The following is a 21798-nucleotide window of genomic DNA, read 5'->3' on the forward strand; positions in this document are numbered from 1 at the left end:
ATAGGGGTGTAGCAATACAGTATGACAGTTGCTCTTCTACCCACTTGCCTCTGCTACTGTCCGCTGTCAAATACTGGAAGAAACAAAAGCTACAGGGACCAACATTTTTAGTGATCATTACCTACGAGTACTGACTAGATAGAGTAAACACTCTATGAGACATATTTGTGCCTGCCTATCCTAATAGAATCTCATGGAAAAATTGTTACTCTATCTTATGGTGGAAAGTAAATAAATTTCACAAGTTCATTGGCTTAGTATTTCCTTAATGCTGAGATGCATAAAATTCAAAAAAATTAATTCCTTTCAAAAAATTTAATTTCTTCCACTTAAATACATAAGACACCATACACATTTAAGTTCATGCTGAGAATCATGTACAGAAAGTCTGTGAATAGGCTGCTTTTTAAAGTGCTTATGAATCCAAGTGGTTTGTGTTCCACTAACACTTAGATGCTTTATTCTTGTTTAAATTATTGTTTTACTTACCACCCTACTTTGTTTCAGTTTGGGGAAGAGTAACTGGATTAGAGAACAGATTAAATCCTAAAAATTCCTCCTTTATCACTCCTTGGTATTTACTGCATGGGAACTTAGAGAGCTATGAAAATATAGTCAAGGGAGTTTTTCTTCCTGTGCCATGTGCTTTCTATCTGGCTGCTATGGAAAGGTGTTTCTACCAACTAAGGTAGCACTTCCCATATATCCAGGAAGAGGTCTTGATCTCTAACTCAACAGAATGTTTGTGGTGCCTCCAGACAAACTTAGTCTTTCCTCTGGTTTCAAAACTACAAGGGATGAAGAAAACAGAAAATTTTAGAAAAAGAAAGATTTGTCTGTGTGTGTGAGAGAGATATTTAGGACCATAGGTAATAGTGAGCTGGACTATCCCATTTATACTCCTTGGTTTCAGGACTAGAGAATCCTAGCTATTGGAGAAACAGTAACTATTTTGGAAACGGATTCAACAGCATTCTAGAGAGCCATGCCCCACCCAATCAGGTGATTTAGCTGTTTCTTTGAAAAGTCTATTTCACCATTCTATCAAACTAGTTGTTTCAGGACACTACAGCACATGAAACAACCACTGGATTCCGTATCCATGAGTTTTCCTTATCTGCTTTTACTGGTCAGAAGTAATACTGTTTGGAATACCACAGTGGTGTATAAGACATTCTGTAATGGTAATTTTTGTCAGAAAAATATATTAAAGAAATTCAACTATATAACAAAAATAATTATCTAATCCAATAAGAACAAAGTCCTGTCTCCTCCACAATTGAATGAGTTCAATGAAATCGACAAGTGAGCAGGTCATGGTTGGTTTCCATGAGGAAGAGAGCAATATGATCAGTTCATTATTAGTCTCTACTGTGGGCATATTGGCTTTTAGATGCACCAATACCCACGTCAATTATAGACAAATTGGAATAGCCTCCATCTGTATTGGCCACTGGGAAATGACAGAAATAGCTGGAGAAACAGACTAACTGTCTAGATAATGGGTCATCCTATCTACTTGATTATTAAACTTTTCCTCTTATAATGTTGCTTTTTGATGTGAAAATACATTAAATAGAATTTTTTCCAAGAGCTGTGCCCATTCAGAGAGATCTAGACACATCCTTCTTCCCCAGATGCATTTCTTACCAATTTTACAATCATACTACTTCTTAATGCCTGATCATCGGTCTAAATCACTGACTATAGCCTATGAGATGGTAAACAACAGTAAATGTGGACATTTTTCATTCTAAGCAAAACTTATGACTATAAGCCCTGCCTGGAATCATTGATGTTGTAAATTTCTTTCCCCAGTAACTTTCACAGTGGTGTCAGAAAGGAGTTAAAATACTGCAACATCTCTGTGGTGTCTACATAGCACAAAGAAGCAGCTATATACCAGACCATTGTTTTTTCTTCCTTACTCAGTTCATCAGAGGATGCATGCCATAAGGCAACAAATGCAGATGCTTAGGAACAGAAGAGATTTTAATGTATGTGGGAATGAAAGGAATCTCTGCAACTTCTTAATGTAACTTGCTTGTGCCCTCAGGACCTGCTCTGGCCAACTGCAAATATACCACTTTCATTTGATAATAGATTGCTTGCTATTCTGTACATCCAATTATAAGGCTGGGGAGAAGATTAGAAAATAAAGACTTAGATTATAATAAGCCACTCTGGTCAAATGGCAGATTGGTGGTACCTTCTCAAATGTTTAATTTGCTCTGAAGACCTACAAGTGGACAAGAGCTATCTCTCAAAAGGAGGATTATTCTCTGAAGATGATAGCAAATTCTTGCCCCATAATAGCAAGGGTTTTCACTATAATTAATTTATGGGGACAGAGAAAATGCTCCAAACAGCATATTTGTCTACCACTAACACCTCGAGTACCATAGGGTCTATTGGGCTGTGTCGTCTAAGTGGAAGAGTAGCCTGTACAGCAGCATGGACCTGTTCATAAGTTTTTGTCTTGTTCAAAACCCCACTCAAAACTAGCAGCTATCTGACTCACAGGTTATATAAACCTGGAAAGCATACCCAACTGAACAATGTCATACCTCCAAAACCTAAATACGCTCACTAAGAATTGTGTTTATTTCATAGTAGTAGGAGTGGCCAGGTACAACAACCAATCTTTCACCATAGAGGGAGTATCTCTGCATGTCTCATAGTTTGAGACTCATAGAAATCTACATGAAGAAGGTCCTTGATTTTGGTTAGATTTATTTCCTATTCTCTAATGACAATATGTTTTATCAGCAAGTAAAAAAACTGGTTTCTACCTTCTACTCACTTGGCAAATTAACATAATGTTATAAATATGGTGGAGTGCATGCAGTGTAAACCTTGTTGAAGAGGAAAGCAATAAAGATCACTTTTGATCTAAGTTATGACGCAGGGCTGTATTGTAATATATCCTTGAGGTAAAAATGTAAAGGTATACTGCTGTCCTTTTCAATTAAAAAAAATTGGTTCTTGTTTTTTCTTTTGGAAAATTATTGAGAAAAGACCATTTGTTAGATAAATAGCTATACATCATCTATGTTCCAAATGATATGTTAATTTGAAAAATTAAGGATACCACATGTGGTACATCAACTAAAATCAGAGTTACCACTTTATTAAGTTTCCAATAATCAAATGGTATTTACCAAGGTCCCTGTGTTTTCTACACAGGAGAATTGGGAGAGTTAAAGGTACCTATAGTGAAAAAACACCACCTTGAAATTATTCACACCCTTAATGGTGGCACTGCTTCCTGTAATTTTTCCAGGGGTTCAACTTTGTTCAAAAAAGTTAAAAGAAACCAGTCAACATTGTTCTTTTCTCACAAATGTTCAAAAGTTTTATAAAGACTTATCAAATTCTGGATACCTCACAAAAGGTGACCTTGAGACAGCAAATGATTCTAAGTTGAATCCTTAATAAGTTCTTTAAATAGTTCACAGCATGGACTTTTAGTACTTTCCAGCAGAGTCTTTAGAGAAAGGAAGGTAGGCTCTATCCAGTCGGAGAATCAGCTCCAATATCTCCAAGCTTAGTAGAAAAACATCATCCTTATAATTCTGTTTCTCCATTGTTACCCTTATTCCTAGTAAAGAGAGAAGACTGTAGCAGCCCCGCCATCAGGTGTGAGTTAGCCTTGACAAACTCTTAGGGGAAGAATTTAACTTTAGGTAAAGATAGATGGGGAATTGTCAAAAAGTAATGAGGAAGAAAATGAAATGATAGAAAACCTTTTGAAAGCAATGTAGTAGGTGAAGAGGGCATTTAATGGGAGGGAAGGGTATACTCTCATAACAGCCTTTGGACCATATCTAATGGGAGCATTTCCCCCATCTTGAAGATCAATCTCTAAATTCACTTCAGTCAAGGCATTTAATAGATCACAAGAGACTAGCAATTTGTGGCAATGATTGCAAGAGAAATAAAGGAAAGAAAGCATTCTTAACTAAGAAAGAATTTCTTAATTTTTAAAATTATCTGAATTTTGAAAATATAAACAAACCCTATCACTTTATGTTTCTAGAATAATGAATGCTATTTGTTTGATTTCTTAAAACAGCTTGATGATATGCTATTAAATTTTTATGAGAAGCCATATTTTAGATGTTTAGTATGTATATTTTAAAAGTTAATTTTGCTCTTAAATATAAGTGTTTTTAACCTGAACTAAAATGTTAGTATTATGGTTTCTGTGGAATATGATAATGAGTAAAAAATATTATCTGCTTTTATCATCTTCTATTCAAAACTAAATATTACTAATGTTTACTGGTCTTGAGTCAGTTGGGCCTGGGAGAATGGACACTAAAATAGAGTCAGACTAAAGTCCCTTGAAATAGCCAACTTTATTCAGAGTATCAGACAATTTATACCCTGGGAATTAAGAAAGGTCACCTGAGAAAAGTTCTCATGAGTTCAAGCTGTATATAACCACAAAGAGACATAGTATGTGACAAAAACATGTTTTCCATAGAGACATATAAACAAATAAAAATAACCAGTTGTAAAGAATAATCTGAAGTTGACTTCTGTGCACCTTACCTGGGAGAAGAATGAAATCCCATTCCTAGAACAGCTTTGTAGTTCTGAAAAAATGGAGGTCACAAGACTTTTGTCTTATTTTCTAGTTTTCTCACAAGCACTCAAAATTCCCTTTACATGACTTTATTTTGCACTGTTCCAGCACACTATCATACAAAAAAGAAGTCTATGTTCAATATTTTAAATGTTGCTTTGTATTGAGTTCAGCAATTGTACTCAATTAACTTCAAATCGTTTGTATCAATGTAAAATGGTGGACACGATACTTTTATATTTGGTAATATCCTGGCACAATTAAATTCTGAAACTGACATGGAAGTGTTACTGTAATATAAGGGTCAAGGTTTTAAAACATCAGTAAAACAAAAGAGAAAAAAAAACAGAAGTAGAACAGGGAGACAATGTTAATGAAAATATATTCTTCAAATCTATTTTTAAATACATTTTTAAACAGATTAATTCAATTTTGTATGACTTAGCAAGAACAATTCTCAACTTTATGTGGGAAAACAAAAAACCCAGGATATCAAAAACAATTCTTTACAATAAAAGAATTTCTGAGGGAATCTCCATCCCTGAACTCAAGCTGTAATACATACCAACCAATAGTGATAAAAACCGCATGGTATTGGTACAGAGACTGACTGATCAATGGAAGAAAATGGAAGACCCAGAAATTAACTCATCCATACATGATCATTTGATCTTTGAAAAAGATGCCAAAACCATCCAGTGGATAAAAGAAAACATCTTCAACCAATAGTGTTAGTCTCCCTAGAGGCCTGTAGGTAGAAGGATGCATAGTAATCCATTCTTATCTCCTCATACAAAGTTCAAGCCAATGTGGATCAAGGAACTCCACATAAAACCAGATACACTAAATCTAATAACAGAGAAAGTGGTAAATAGCTTTGAATACAATGCCACAGGGGAAAATTCTTGAAAACAATCACAGTGGCTCAGTCTCTAAGATTCCCATTTGACAAATGGCACCTCATGAACTGAAAGGCTTCTGTAAGGCAAAGGACACTATCAATAGGAAAAAAAAAAAACCAACACCCTAAAAATTGGAAAAAGATCTCCATTAACCCTGTATCTGATAGAGAGCTAATATGCAAAATATATGAAGAACTCATGAAATAAGACCTCCAAATAAAACCAAATTACCCAATTAAAAATGGTAGTTAAAAATCATTATGTTTAATCTTTACACACCAAAAAACTTTGACTATTTCCATGTTATGTTTTGTTTTACATATACCTTATGATTATTGTAAATAGTAAGATTTCAATGCATACTATCAAACCTTTAAAAAATAAAGTACTGACAAAAATATATTCATATATTTTTACTCTACAATTCCTTTAATAATCTGTACATGCATCTCTGTTTTTTTTTTTTAAGTAAAGTTGTTAGGAAAAAAATACCAAAAAACAAAAAGAAATAAAACCGCAAACCTATAGATACTTGAGGTTTGATAAAGCCAAACCCTACAATAAAAAAAAAGAAAGCATCTTCAACAAATGAAAAAAACATGAGGTATTGAGCTAAACAGAGAATATGCAACAGAGAAATCTTGAATGTCTGAGAAGCACTTAAAGACATGTTCAACATCCTTAATCATCAGGGATATGCAAATCAAAGTGACCCTGAGATTATATCTTATACCAATCAGAATGGCTAAGATTAAAAACTCAAAGGACAGCAGATGCTGGTGATGATGTGAAGAAATAGGAAAACTCCTCCATTGTTGGTGGTATCGCATACTTGTACAACCACTCTTGAAATTGATCTGGCAGTTCCTTAGAAAATTGGAAATAACTAGACCTGAATACCCAGCTACAGGATTCCTGGAAATATACCCATATGATGTTCTACCATGCCACAAGGACATGTACAACCCTATGCTTTTATTGTCCCTATCTGTGATAGCCAGAAGCTGGAAGCAAAACAGATGTCCTCAACCTAAGAATGGATATAAGAAACTACTGTTCATTTACACAGTGGAATACTATTCAACTATTATGAACAAGGACCTCATGAAATTTACAGGTACATGGATAGAAGTAGAAAATATAATCCTGAATTAGATAACTCAGACCCAAAATGATATGCATGGCATGTACTCACTAATAAGTATATGTTAGCCAAAAAATTTAGAATTCTCCCGATAGAATAAACCAAAATATACAGCAGTGGAGGACTAGGAGGCAGGGGAAACCTCTCAAAATTCCCAGAGACTCAAGACATGGAGGCTACCAGGAATCAGTGGGTTGACCTTAGCCTAAATGTTCAATAGTAGAGAGATGCAACCTAAAGAGACTACCTCCAGTAGATAAACATGACCTCTTTTGAGGCATGCAATCACCCACCCATCTTCAAATTGTTTAACTGAGAATTGTTCCAGACTAAAGAAAATGCAGGGACAAAATTGGTGCTGAGACTGAAAGAAAGGCCACACAGTGACTGGCCCAACTTGGGATTCATTCCATGTACACACACCAAATCCTGACAATTATTACTGAGGCCATATTGTGTGGGCAGACAGGAGCATGGCATGGTTGTCTCCTGAGAAGCTCTACAAGCAACTGGCTTGGATAAATGCAGATACTTAGAGCCAACCATTGGATTGAGGTCAGGGACTCATATATAAAAGTTAGGGGAGGGACTGAAGGAGCTGAAGGTGATTGCAACCCCAAAGGAAGAACAACAGTGCCAACTAACCTGAACCTTTCAAGCTGCTAGGGACTAAGCCAATCCAAGCAGCATACATGGGTTGGTTTATGGCCCTGGGCACTTATGTAGCAGAGGACTGTTTTATATGACCTCAGTGGGAGAGAATGTGCTTACTTCCTTGGAAGCTTGATACTCCTGGGAAAAGGGATACTGGTGGGTGTGAGATGAGAGTGAGGGACCAGGTGGGGGAGCACCCCCTCAGAAGAAGGGGGGTGATGAAAAGCACATGGAGGGGGGGCAGCAAAGGGGGCAACTTTTGGAATGAAAATAAATAAAATAATATAATAAAAAGACAACTTGAAAAAAAATCTGTTCTTCACCTCTCAAGATACTACTTCTAGTTTCCTGACCTACAGAAACACACACACACACAAACACAAACAAAAATTTATGCACATCCATTTATATGCTTACAGTTTAAAACTTAGATTTCAAAAATGCTAAAAATGATATTTGACTGAGTCTGGCTTATTACTTAAAATTATTTCTAGCTGTATGGTTTTCCTTTGCCTGTTAATTGTTGCACACAGAATATAGGTTAATAATTTCCTCAGGGACTGAGGCAGAAGATAGTTAGTCTTCATAGTTACATTTCAAAAGGATGGCTCTCAGATCTTTAAACTTATTTTTAGTACGTGATAACAGCATTTATATAGATTTCTAGAGGATGAGAAAATTTTAACTGATGTAACTTTATCATGATCAATGCTGTAAGGAAAAAAAGGGGGGTAGTTAATTAGAAACATACCGAAAGTTAGTCAATGTTAGATATCAAGAGTGTTTCAGGGATACACAGGTTGTTGAGAGCCAGAATACTTGAAATTTCGGTATTAAACAGCCTCTTCTAGAAATGCCTTTAAACTAAGTCTCTGTTAATATCAACATTGACAGAGATGGTAATGTGAAAAGGAGAAAACTTCATGGCATCCCACACCTGGAGAAAAAACTACAGGGAACTAAGTCTGCTGGGATAAGACAAACCAGCCTTTCCCAGGTATGATTCTCCTCATTGCTTATCCATGCAAGGTTGCCAGCCATGGGACTATATACACATAGATACAAAAAGTTATTAAAAATTATATATATGTATATATACATGTGTGTGTGTATAAATACAAACATGTATATGTTTAGTATGTAGCGGTAATAATAAAAGGAGTCTATCAGCTTGAGAGTTAGAGGTGTAGGGGATTTGAAGAGGAAGTATGGGTGGGGGGGTGGGCAGGAAAGAGAATGGGGAAAATAATGTAATCCTACTTTAATTAAAAATAACATATATATATATATATATATATATATATATATATATATATATATATATATTTTTTTTTTTTTTTTTTTTTTTTTTAAAGGATAACTTCCAGGTCTAGGGATACTGACAGAAAGCTGTCCTGGCATCCACAATGTCCTGAAGTCTCTCTTCTGTGCAGAAAGAAAACAGATAAAATGATTCTTTAAAAAGGTTGTTCTGTATTGTGGAGCTTTCTCAGAACTGTCAGAAGTTTCAGTAATGAAATGGAGACTTCTATTATAGTTCAAACCTTTCAGATTTTGCTGGGGCAGTCTCCCAGATAACATATAAATTTGCCTTGGCTTTCTTAGATTGTGACCTGCCACATGGCTAGTTCTTTATCTCCCTACTATGTTGTGACCCAGGTCTGTTCCATTCAGCATCAGCTTTCGAGTCTCCTATTCAGCTTGCCTCTCTTGCCTTATTCCCCTCTCTGCTTGGAGGTTCTGCCCTTGTACTTCCTGCCCTAGCTACTGGCTGTCAGACCTTTATTCCACACAATCAGCAGTGACACAACACCTGATACATCTCTTAAATTGCCTTCAGGAAGTTGAAGAAGGACAAATATTTGCGAAATAGACAATCCTGTAATGGGTAATAGAAATGTCAATTCCAAAATCCTGCACTTAGGTCTCTGAAGAGTCAACAATTGAAAATACAGACACAAACATTAATACAATATGAGAAAGGTCACCTCAACAATTCTGAGTTTTCATCAACTTCAATGTCACCCAAGCAAGCAATTTTGTTAACTATGTAGACCTAGAGTCTGACATAGTAATTTAAAAAGAAAAGATACATCAAGTATTTCCATATATTCTCCTTTTTATACATAGTACAAAGGTATAGAAAGTATTTATGCATAGTAATATACTGAAGGAGGAATTTTCCGTAGAGGAAACATGAGCTTCAGATCGGCCCCAGGGAGACCTAGTTGTGACATTTAACAGATCTGTGGCCTTCAGTAAATGACTTGTCTTGTAAGGTGAAGAAAATAACACCTTCCATGTAGGATTTGTTAGACAGAACAAGATATTGCTATTGCTGTAAAACTAGAAGAGAGGCCAACACATAGAGCCAAATGGCAAATACCAGCTCTCTCCTTATATCACAAAGCTCAGTTTTAAGAGATGGATTAGAAAATAAATAACTTTTCTGATAGAAAAAAGGCTACTATTACCAACTGTAAAAAATTGTTCCATAAGACAGAAAGTTTAGAGCAAAGTTCTCTAGTTTTCAGTTGGGAAGTTTTATTCCTTTGCATTCCAGTGATCTGAATTGAATGTTTCTCAAATAGATATCATAATGAAAAACATCTACCTTCCCAAGAGTAATTTTAGCATAACTAAAAAAAATCTATTTAAAGCACAGGCAATAAAAGTACTGCTGTTATTGACTATCTGATGAGTTGTTGGTAAATCTCATTCTCTGATATGGTTGAGAGTTAGTAGATGAGAAGAGCAAAGGCTCTCCTGAGAGATTTGACCAGGGAAACTCTTAAGGCAATTGAATTACTTGCTATATTAAAAACAAAAAAGAGACATCACTGAGAAAAGTCAATGCTTTTATGAAAAGGGGAGGACACTATTGAATCTCAGCAGGATGCCTATGACAGGAAAAGTTTAGTATATCCTCAGTATTAAATATTAGACAATACTTTGCTGGAATATACTCAAGACATAGAGCAAGAACCTGGTCAGGCAGAAGATGGCCTCATCTAACATTTGAAATCAGAATCTTTATCCACACTTAGAAATTATTCTTGGGACACATTTGTGTTGGGATGATTGCTTAGCATGCCTGAAGCCCCTAGTTTCTATCCCTAAAGCACACATGCACAAGATTCTCTCTTTTCATGCCTCCCTCCTTCCCTCCCTCCTCCCTTCCTCTTCCCCCTATCTCTCTCTCACACACACATACACACATACACACATACACACTCAAACATACTGAACACATATTAATTAATCTGTCACATATATATCTTACATTTACTGGCTTTGTGATTAGTAAGTTTTGAAAATTCTGCAAGTATAAATTGACTATTGAAGAAAATCCAAGGAGTCCAGAATTCTAATTACAAATTTTCAATTTAAGCCTGAGAAAACAGGAACCTATTATCTAAAAATATTGGCTAGAAACTCATGTTGTAATTTCTGTATTATGTTATACATCTAAAAGCCTAATAGATTCGGATATGAAAAAAAATTTAACTTTCTCTTGGAAATTGGGACCTGGATTCAAATATGTTACCCATTTTCTTTACATCACTATAGATGATTTTGTGTTGGGACAGCACAGATAAGTTTAACTGTACATATAGCATGTTGTTTTAGACATGATTTTTTCTTCTTGCTAGAGATCCCCCCTGCTCTTGGGAAGGTGATAATGTGAAGTGGTATAATGTGCTTTAAAGAAGCTCTGGGCCACTGCATGTATTAGAATGTGCACCCAACTTGCACTTAGCACTACACAGAGCAGTGAGTACATTACTCAAGAAGGTGACATTTGAAGAGAATTTGATACTCAAGTAGATATTGTGATGGAGAGAAGCTGGAAAATACAATCCAAGCAGAGAAATCAGAATTTGCAAACCAATGTAAAAAAAAAATCTCCAGTTTGTGGGGTGTTTTATGTAAAGTGGGAAAGGATTAATTAAACCACAACTTTATAAAAACTAAAGCATGTAAACAATAATGTTTAAAACTTGCATGAGGATTCAGAAGGAGGCAAACATGTTTTGAAGTAGGAAGACACAGATGATGTTATAGGAAGATCAGGCCTACTTACTAGGTCCTTAACAGAGTTTCATAGTAGAGAAGTCATAAGTTATTTTTGTACTTTGAATGCAGAGATTCTGACCATTCAAAGTTGACCAATACCCTAGGGCTAGCCTTCTAGGTGTTTTGTTTATTTTATGTCTCAGATAATGCCTCATTAAGTAGATTGTCATGGAATTCATAAAGTTCTGCCTACCTCTGACTTCAGAATTCAGTGATAAATGATGTGTATCAATAAGCCCACCTCTTCAGCTCTAATTTATTTATTTGTAGAAAACTATTTTTAGCATAGCATTAAGAAACATTTTAAGGTAAAAATATAAATGACTAAAAAATGTGCTACTTAATGTGTTACTTTCTGGCTTGGGTATGATTCCAGACTGAAACTGGTAAGGTGACTCATGAGACAAGGCTATGTTTTAATGAGTTATAATATCTACTTATCACTTCGATATGCACAGGTAGCAAAAACAGCAACATTTTTCTCAGCATCTGTAAAGTGCACAGGCTTTTTTTTTTTTTTTAATTTAGCTTTCCACATGCACATGTGATTTGCGTCAGTGAGTTTGCAGGTGTGTTGATCACCTTGACACAGCACAGGTTATATACATTTTTGCAATTCTATCGGTCTGTATGTCCATTGGGTTACTATCTCATTGCCAATTTATAGCTTCCTTAACTCAATGCTGATTAAACGTTACAGAAACAACCTCATTTTATTTTGCTTTTTTCTTCCAAGGGAAAGGTATTTTCAGTAGCAGGGAATTTTTCTAAGAAGCCCATGTCAGGTAAAATGAATGCCAAATTATTTTTTCTAATTTCAACTCCATGATCTAAAGTAGCTATTTTCAAAAATAATATTCCTTAAATATTAAACAATTCCTTTCACCCCAGATATATAACTAATATTTTATAAACAGGGAAGGGCAACTCTATTATTGTTATAGCACAGATATACCCTATTCAATGAAGCATGGGTAGGATATTCTTTCAACAATTTAATTTCACACACCCTATTTCACAAGCCTTTCATGTTTTGTAGTCAGTAGCAGATTTTCCCTATGAGGAATTATTACTTACATATGTTATTAAAGTTACTAGGGCTATGTAGATGTGTTCAATTTTTATATACCTTCCCATCTCCTTGAAGTTAAAATTAATTTGGAATTAAGAAAATGTTTCATTTTGAGGATCATAATGATTAGCTTATACATTGTTAAGTCTTTTAGTGCATAATATATTAATGGAGAACTTGTAATATGAACTACATGCCTGTTACTATTATAAGGAATGCACGCTATATTAAGGTAAAGGTAGAACTTTGTACAAAACATTGATTTTTATTTTAATATAATTTCTTATTTCTCCTTAACTAAATCATTCTTTACCCATATGCTATACATTTTAATGGCAAGAGTGGTTCCTTAAGCTCTAGGTAAATTGTGGATCCTTGCCCACCTGTGGGGTTCATCATACCATAGCTATAGTAGAATTGGTTTTAATTGACGGTGATCTGCATAACTTAATGAAAAACACAGTCCTTTACTTCTCGGGGCAGGGCACGTGTTCTTTACTGCTCAGTAGCCATTACCTCCATCACATGTCAGGCTCACTTCCCTTAAATTACTGCTTACAAATCGCAAGGACAGAACCTATCAGCTCCGCGTCTCAGGAGTCTCTGCTATGATATAGGAGGCTTTTGGTAGTTTAATGGATGTATCTTCCTGACTTGAGTTCTTAAACTTCTGAGACATATTTCTTGAAACACACCAATAAAGCATTATTAAAAAATTAGATTTTCATGGAAGGCAGTTGTAGATGGTTCTACAACCATTCAAATTTTGATGTTAATTCCACTTCCCCAAAAAGTTCTGCCTAGTCATTTACTCAGGACTTCACCAGAACATTCCCGTTTTAATTAGTAAAATAAAGGGGAGAGCCGGTGATTGGGTAGGGTAAGGGAGGTAGAAAGAGAGGACCAGAGGACAGAGGACAGGGGAAGACCAAGAGAGAAGCTTCAAGATAGACATTGGGAAGGATGAGTTAGATCCACGTGGTCTTAATTGGCATTAGGTAGCTATAAACATCTTAAAGATTTTATAGGTCTTTTATCTCATATGAGCGGCAGTTTGTATCTTTGTCCATTTGATGTAATCTTATTGTAAATTGAGAGGGTTTGTAAATTGAGAGTTTGATACAAAAACCTGTATGAATAGCTATCGGGTCTTAGAGTCATGTTTGTGCTGGGCAGGGCTGTCATTTTACCCATATTGAAGAGAGTCGTGCAGGAGGAACGATATCGGAGATGGGGGGCGGCTTGGGCCGAGTCACAGAGTCCGTGGGCCGGCTACATACAAGAAGCAGCTCCCATGGAGTAAGACCTTGGGGGCCAAGACAGAGATAAACCTTTCCATTTTCTAATATTTACTGCAAAAGGCAGTAACCATATTTTTAAAGGGGAGGAGTCAGTGTCTTATATGCCTGAACATGGATATGAACAATTTCGTTTCAGAGAGTTGGAGCATGCTTAAAAGAGCAAAAAGAGTTAGTAGTGCTTTGCCATGTCAGCTATGACAGAGGTATCAGAGGAAGGCCATACCACAGGCCAAAGAGGACAAATCGCAGAGAGGACTGGAAAAAAATGAGCAGGCCTGCTTCTGTGACCACCTTAGTCAAAACATATTTTCTTCTGTCTCTTGGAAAAGAGCGTAAGTAGAAATTCCTGTCCAGTATATCCCTCTAGAACTTGCCAAAGGGCAGATAGATGTCTCAAACATTCACGTATAGTTCAATAAAGACATGGCCTTAGATTGTTTTCTCTTGTTCTTGTTTCTTATGCATTCATCAAAGATTGGATCACTGTGGTCCCTTCTTATATTATTACTTGGAGCTTGATTCTGACCTTGATGCCTATAATCTCCTTCCACCTTATCTTTAATTACTGCCTATTACTATTGTTAACTTGCTTCACACATTATATATCACTCTTTTAAAACATTTTTATTTATTTATTTTATTGGCTATTCCTCATATTTACATTTCAAATGTGATCCTCTTTCCCAAATCTCATTACCTTTCCCAATGCCTCCATGAAGTTGCTCCCTCTCCCAACCACCCTCTCCATGCTCAGTGCCTTGGCATTCTTCTATACTGGAAAACTGAGCCTTTGCTAGACCAAAGGCCTCTCCTTCCATTGATGCCAGAAAATGCTATCCTCTGCTACATATGCACCTGGAGCCATGGGTCTCTCCATGTGAACTCATTGTTTGGTGTTTTAGTCCCTGGGAGCTATGGTGGGTTTGATTAGTTGAAAATTTTGTTCTTCCCATGGGGTTGCAGACCCTTTCAGCTCCTTCTGTCCTTTCTCTAGCACTTTCATTGGGGTCCCCATATTCAGTCAAATGGTTAGCTGCAAGCATCCTCCTCTGTATCAGTATGGCTCTGGTAGAGCCTCTGAAGAGGAATCCATATCAGCTTCCTGCCAATCAGCACTACTTGACATCAGCAGTAGTGGTTGGGTTTAGTGGCTGCATATGGGGTGGATCCCCAGGTGAGGCAGTCTCTGAATGTATATATCACTATCTCCTTATCATAAAAAACTTGCTTTCAGCAGCCTCTGCATAGTCTTTTTTTTTCCCTTCTAGAATAGTCTTTAAACAAACTACATGGCTATGGAACTTTCTTTGAAGAAAAGGCAAAAATCTTAAATTTCAATTCAATAATCACTTGTTTCTTCAACCTATATGATGAATGAATTTAGAATACGGAAACAGCACTTAAAATTTCCTTAGCAATATCATGGTTTAAACTCATTCAGGTTGGGTAAAAACAGATGGCTCTCATGAGATTTATTAAGGGCAACAGCCAACAGAGACAGAGTAATTGTCTGCTTTCCAACCGGTGAGAACAAGCCAGTAAAGCTTTTGAGAAAATACAGTAAATTTCTTTTCCGACCTTGCTTTAATACTCACCTAGCAACAGACTACCCATTTCACTCTTTTAAAAAGATATTTTTATTTGCCTTCTTCAGCTCCAATTCAAATTCTGCATTTTGTCAATTTCCCAGAGGCTTCATCCGTGTACCATAGTCACCCAGGCGTCCTTTTCTCATCAGACTCTTTTCCCAACCTTATCCTGCTCAATTTCCTGTAACACAGGATTTGACTTCAGGGTTTAAAAGCCAAGCCTAATATTGAAACTTTTATCTGGCATCATTGCTTTGATTAAGAGTATGATTGCACGAGGAATCAAATTCAGACAGGCTTTGGCAAAAAAAAAAAAAAAATCTTAAACCTCCAAAGCACTGGTTTCTACAAATACAATCTGGTGAATAATAATTGTTATTAAACCACTGCCTCTGCACTAAAAATGAACAGTCTTTCTTTTGTCAATGTCTCCTAATGATGTAGCATATTAGCTACCAATTGATATGTAAGCATTGGGTGCATAATGAATCTATAGATATTTAAGGATTATGAGAAAGTGTGCCAGTTATATATGCAAATACCATACAAACATGCATCTGTGTTTGTGCATTAGTGGAAGAAGAATTCTCTGGAGCTCATTCCCAGTGGACAATTGCAGAGAACTGGATTGTGTTTGCTTATATGGAAGGAAGAAATAAGAGAATTAATGTAGCAGGCAGGGCATTTTGATTTCACTGTTACTTCAGCTTAGCAGCTGCCCAAGGATACAGCTATCTGTAAATGAGGAGGTGTTGTTTGGCAGCCACACCTGTTTGATTCCACAGATAAAAGAACAGATGTATAGGTTATATCAACACATGGGAACAATAGCCTCTGATTTTCTCAAATATTTTATGGTAAAAATAACACATGCGAACATTATCTCTTGTGCAATTCATAGTCCCTCACACTAAGGCAGATTTTGTGCTCCACAGAACAAATGAGAAAGGCAAAATATTCCTATTGTCTACTAGATCATGTTTCCTATATAAAGTCTTATGAGAATCTAAGAGCTCCTGGAAGCAGTTTTGATATGTCAGCTTCAGCCCTTTACTCATGAACATTTTATATTTTCATTACCACTTAAATTTGAAATACTGCCCACAGATTCACACACGTTAGGCTTGCTCATCACCTGATAGGTTTAGAGAAAGACATGGATCTTAGAGGCTCTGACCTAGTCAGTGGATCAATTCTTTATTGGATTTCTGATCACAGCATTATTAGGAGCCTGGGAAAGATTGGAGGTAGCTTAGTTGGAAGGAGTAGGTCACTGGGCCATGTCCGTGGGCGTTGTTCTTGCCCATATTTCTTTCTTTGCTCTTGACTGCTGTCAGATGTGCAGCTCTACTTTCCTAGGATCTCCTCACCATAAGCTAGAATTTCTGAGCCCATAAGCCAAAATAAGCCCTTCTTCCCCTTTAAATATTATCCCAGGTATACAAAAGGAACTCATACAATATACATATATACCCATAATGGGGTAAAGTTTTATCTATAAGAACATATGTGATTATGTTATTAGTAAGATTTTATTTGAAATATATGTTTTGCTCTATCACACAATTTTTTTTTTTTTTTTGTCTTCAAAACAAGATTTATTTTTTTTAACATGAAAATACATGGAAAATACATTGGTCTCTTATCTGTTACAAATAAGACTCAAATTATTAATCATAACAAGAAGTGTTTCTTGAGATATTTCCATCTACACAAAAGACTAACAGCTTATTATTTTTTTTAAAGATTTTAAACATTTTTTGCTTAAAATTATACATTTTTGTCAGTACTGTTTTTTCAGACATTAAAATAAATTTTACATAAAACCATGTGAATATGTTTTTTAGTCAGTACTTGATTTTTTTCAAGGGCTTGACAGTATGCATTGAAAACGTACTAGTTGCAATAAGCGTAAAGTACATGCAAAACAAAACGCAACATGGAAATAGTCAAAGTCTTCTTGTTTTGTGAATATATGTATAGTTTTTGTTTTCTTTATTTCTTGGACTTCATACAGTCTGAGAGTTGTTTCTGGGGGAGTGCAAGCCTCTGGGGTTAGCATCCCACTATCAGTGACTGCATATTATGTCTGTTCTTTTGTGACTGGGTTATCTCACTCAGGATGATCTTCTCTAGATGCAGCCATTTTCTTAAGAATTTGGTTAAGTCATTGTTTCTGGTGGCTGAGTAGTATTCCATTGTGTATATGTACCACAATTTTTGTATCCATTCGTCTTCTGAAGGACATCTGGGTTCCTTCCAGCTTCTGGCTATTATAAATAGAGCCGCTATGAACATTGTGGTGCATATATCTTTGTTGTGTATTAATATCACACAATTTTTATCATCTAAATTTTGCAATATGACAAATACGGAATTGTTCATAAACTATAAGGCATAAAACTTAATAAGGTAACTCAAAAACATGGTATATATTTATACTTCGCTACTAGCCATAAAGCACAGGATAACTATGCTGCAGTCTACACACACAATGAAACAAATAATAAGGAAGGCCCAGGGGAGGATGCATGAATCTCACTCAGAAGTGCAAACAAAATAGTTATTGGAGATAGATGAAGGGAAGGAACCATGTGGGAGAGAGGATGAGGAGTGGGAAATGGGATAGGTACCCCCATGTGCATAGTAGGTGTGGGAGAGGACTCAGCAGTTGTTGGGCGATATCTCTGGGAGTAGGGCGAGACCTAGGACAGGAGTGTTTCCAGGGAGTATATTGGAGTAACTCTAACTAGAACTCTTACCAGCAGGGTTAAGGTGACTGAAATGACCACCTCTTCTAACCAGAATTACAGTATCTTTAGTCAATGGCATTAGTACATCTTATACAGAATAAAGGACAGATAGCATCATCTGAGTGAAGAAGAAGCTTATACAATTGGCAGAGCAGATGAATTCCTAAGTTTGTGGCCAGCCTGGTGAAGAAAGCAAGTTCTGTGACAGCCAGGACTACACAGAAAAATTTTGTCTTAAAAACAACAACAACAGAACCCAACAACCAACAAATTGACTCTACTTCAAAATTACTCACTGAGAACAATTAGAACACAAACACACACACACTCACTCACACACACACTTCAAACAAACAAACAACAACAAAAAAAACCAAACAAGGATTAGGGTGCATCTTCTCTCACTGAGCCTGATCAGGAAGTCCTCTGTCGTATACGTGCCAGGGGTCTTACAACAGTAAGTGTATGCTGTCTGGTTGGTGACTCAATGTCTGAGAAATCTCAGGACTCTAGGTTAGTTGACATTGCTGGTCTTCCTATGGGGTCTCTCTCCTCTTCAACTTCTTCTGGTCTTTCAGGGGTCCCTGACTTAGTACATTGGTTAGGTGTGAATATTTGTGTCTGTCTCAGTCAGTTCTTGTTGAACCTAGATTTGTTTTGTATCCTAATATGGAGTCAATATTGGAGAAAGTTTTATATGTGATAAAGTAGAAAGTTCATTCTTCAGTGTTTAAGTGGAATGATCTGTCAGATCCATTTGATTAATGTGTTATTAAACTTCAGAGTCGTTCTATTGTAGATATAGGGATAAGGGAATACTTATTCAAGCTTTAGGGAGTGTAAACTTATACAATTACTATGAGAATGAATAGCGTTTTCTTAGGAATCTGTAAATAGATCTACTATATATTCGTGCCACATCACCATTGAACTCATACCCAAAAGAATCTATGTTCTATTACAAAAAAAATTTTCTCAACCAGGAAATGGAAAAAGCCTATATGTGTATCATCTGATAAGTGACTGTAGCAGTTTGAATAAGAACATAGATTCATATATCTGCGTAGTTTCTCCTCAACTGTTAGGGCTGTTTGGGAAGGATTACAATGTGTGACCTTGTTGAAGGTTGGATTTCAGGTTTCTAAATACTCCTGTTTTCCTCTGTATACTTAGGGTGTATTTTTTATTTGTTGACTAAAATGTGAACTGTCAGCTCTTACTGTCATGATATTTGGTCTGCCATTATTGACTTCAATACCCTGGAACTCTTAAGTCCAATAATAATCTTATTTTCTATTAAATATGTTGCCTTGAATATGGTGGGTTTACTTTTACATCAAGAGAAAAATCAACAAGATGGTAGATAATTCAAATACAGTACATTTGCACAAGTTAATGTTATCTCACCTTTAGGAAATATTTAAACACATATAAAAATGGGTTTTAAGGAATTACCGTACAATGAGGGGCACCAATCCAACAACACCATAAGATATTCCATAAACTAACAACAACAACAATACAGAGGTAGAATGATTTATCTTTTTGTCATCTTGACCAATGATCAATGACAGAACCTTCTCACAAACACTACAAGCTATTGACAAACTTATTGATTACCCTCTAAAATATAATTATAAGATAGATTGTTGAAGATAAACTATACTTAAGTCATAGAACATGGAGAAACCAACCTAGTATAAAGACCCAGAAGGTTAATTCTTACCATTAGTCTTTCCTAGTGCTGGAAGGGGCTAGGTGGGCCAGCCATTTCCTAGGAGAACAGTCAAAGTCAGGAAGCCAACAAACTACCATCAAAGCTGTGCCACATGGTGCAACCATTGACCTGATTCCCTTTACCTTCAGTTTGTGTCTGTATGTTACACTCTTGGGGGAATATTAGCATAATGATTGCCTATGTCTTCTCTGAGAAAACTGTTTCTCTATTCCTCTGAGAAAGTCCTGAATGCACCTCCAACTGTTCTCAAGGAGCTAACCATAGTTGACTCTGCTTGGGAGTCTTTTCTGTGCCTTGGAGATTATTATCTGCCCCTTAAAAAATTCATGAAACAAAATAATTAGAATAGTATGAACTCAGCAGAGGCTGATAAAGTTTAGTAGAATAAGAAAAATAACAGCAGATCAGAGCACAGAATTTTTTTACAGTCTATTGAGAATTTCTTAGAATTATAACCTACAAGATAAAATGCCACACATATTAAGCCCTTAATAAGAACTCAGCAACAAAAAGCTAGAATGATTATGATAATATAATTGCATGCATAAGTGGTGCAATAACAATATAAAAGAGTGTAAAAATAATAAGGTATTAGGGTTTGTCATTCTTGAAAAGATTGGTTTACACAAGATTACTATAATATTATTTAATTTAGCAACAAAAGAATTCTATTAAATTCATATAAGGTTTTAAATACAAATATACTGAATAACATTTACAATTGTTCTTTAGCCTGTGAAAGATCTCAGGCCTGGGCTAATTTGCAAATAATATGATTGACCATTAAAAGTTAATAATATATTGCTTAAAAAAGGGTGATTCAGGTCAAAATGAAGCAGAATATCTCTTCCCTGATACTGGCTGTCAGAAACCCATTGATGTAGACAGTGAACGAAGGTGTCACACATTCTATGAGAAGTGCATGGCCACAGAAATAGTTGCTGGTGCTCTGGGTGAAGACTGAAAGAATTATGTGGCCCAGATCAGTGGTGGGAATGACAGATAAGGTTTTCTCATTAAGCACGTGTTTTGAGCCATGGAAGAGTGTGCCTATTGGTGAGTAAGGGGCATTTTTGTGATAGAGCAAGGAGACCTGGAGAAAGAGCAAATCTGTTTGTGGCTACATTGTGAATGTCAAACTGCGAGTTCACATACCCCTGAAGAGACTTCATCTCCATGCCCTGTTGGGCTTTGTTCCCATGCTTCCAAGCCTGGACTTCTGCATGCTGCTGGCCAGACCCAGTGGTTAAAATGGCAGAGGCTCATAGGGGCTACTGAAGCAAAGTCCATAGTAGAGCCTCTCAGAGGACAGGTAAACCAGGTTGATGTCTACAAGCACTTCTTGGCACTAGCAGAAGTGCCAAGACACTATAGACAGGAACAATTCTGGGTTAAAAAAATGAGATGAGTGGATAAATGGAAAAATGGCCCTCAACTGGAGTCCATTTCTATCCACTGGAGGTGTTCTCTGCAGATTCTATCTCCCTGAAATTGGGCATTTTGTCTAATTTCATCCCTGTTGGGTCCTGGGTTATCTCTGCTGTTAAATAGCTTTTCTGTCTTTGATTGGAGCCTGTTCCTATTTGTAGAAAGATGAAGCTCATAAAATAGAATTCTTACCTGGCAGTATTAATGGTCCATAAAGGTACAGCTCAATAGGTCATAGGCCGGAGGGGAGAACTATATATGTATTGCAAAACTGATACAGTATTAAAATGTATCTTAATGACTAATAACTAATTAGCAAATCTCTCATCCCTCATCAGAATAACATCTTCTTGATGGAGGTGGCATCAGAGAACCACAACTGTTCAACATAATGGAATGCTCTGGGATAAATGGAACATTCATATCATAACTTGTCTCCATAAGACTCAGGAATCTTTGCATCAGAGAGGGCAGAGGGACTCTAAGACTGAGAGGGAAGGCATAACTTCAAAGAAACAGTGATTTCTTGACACAGCAGATCACTTAAAA

The sequence above is a fragment of the Micromys minutus genome (assembly GCF_963924665.1).
Source record: "Micromys minutus genome assembly, chromosome: 26".
NCBI classification, from domain to species: Eukaryota; Metazoa; Chordata; class Mammalia; order Rodentia; family Muridae; genus Micromys; species Micromys minutus.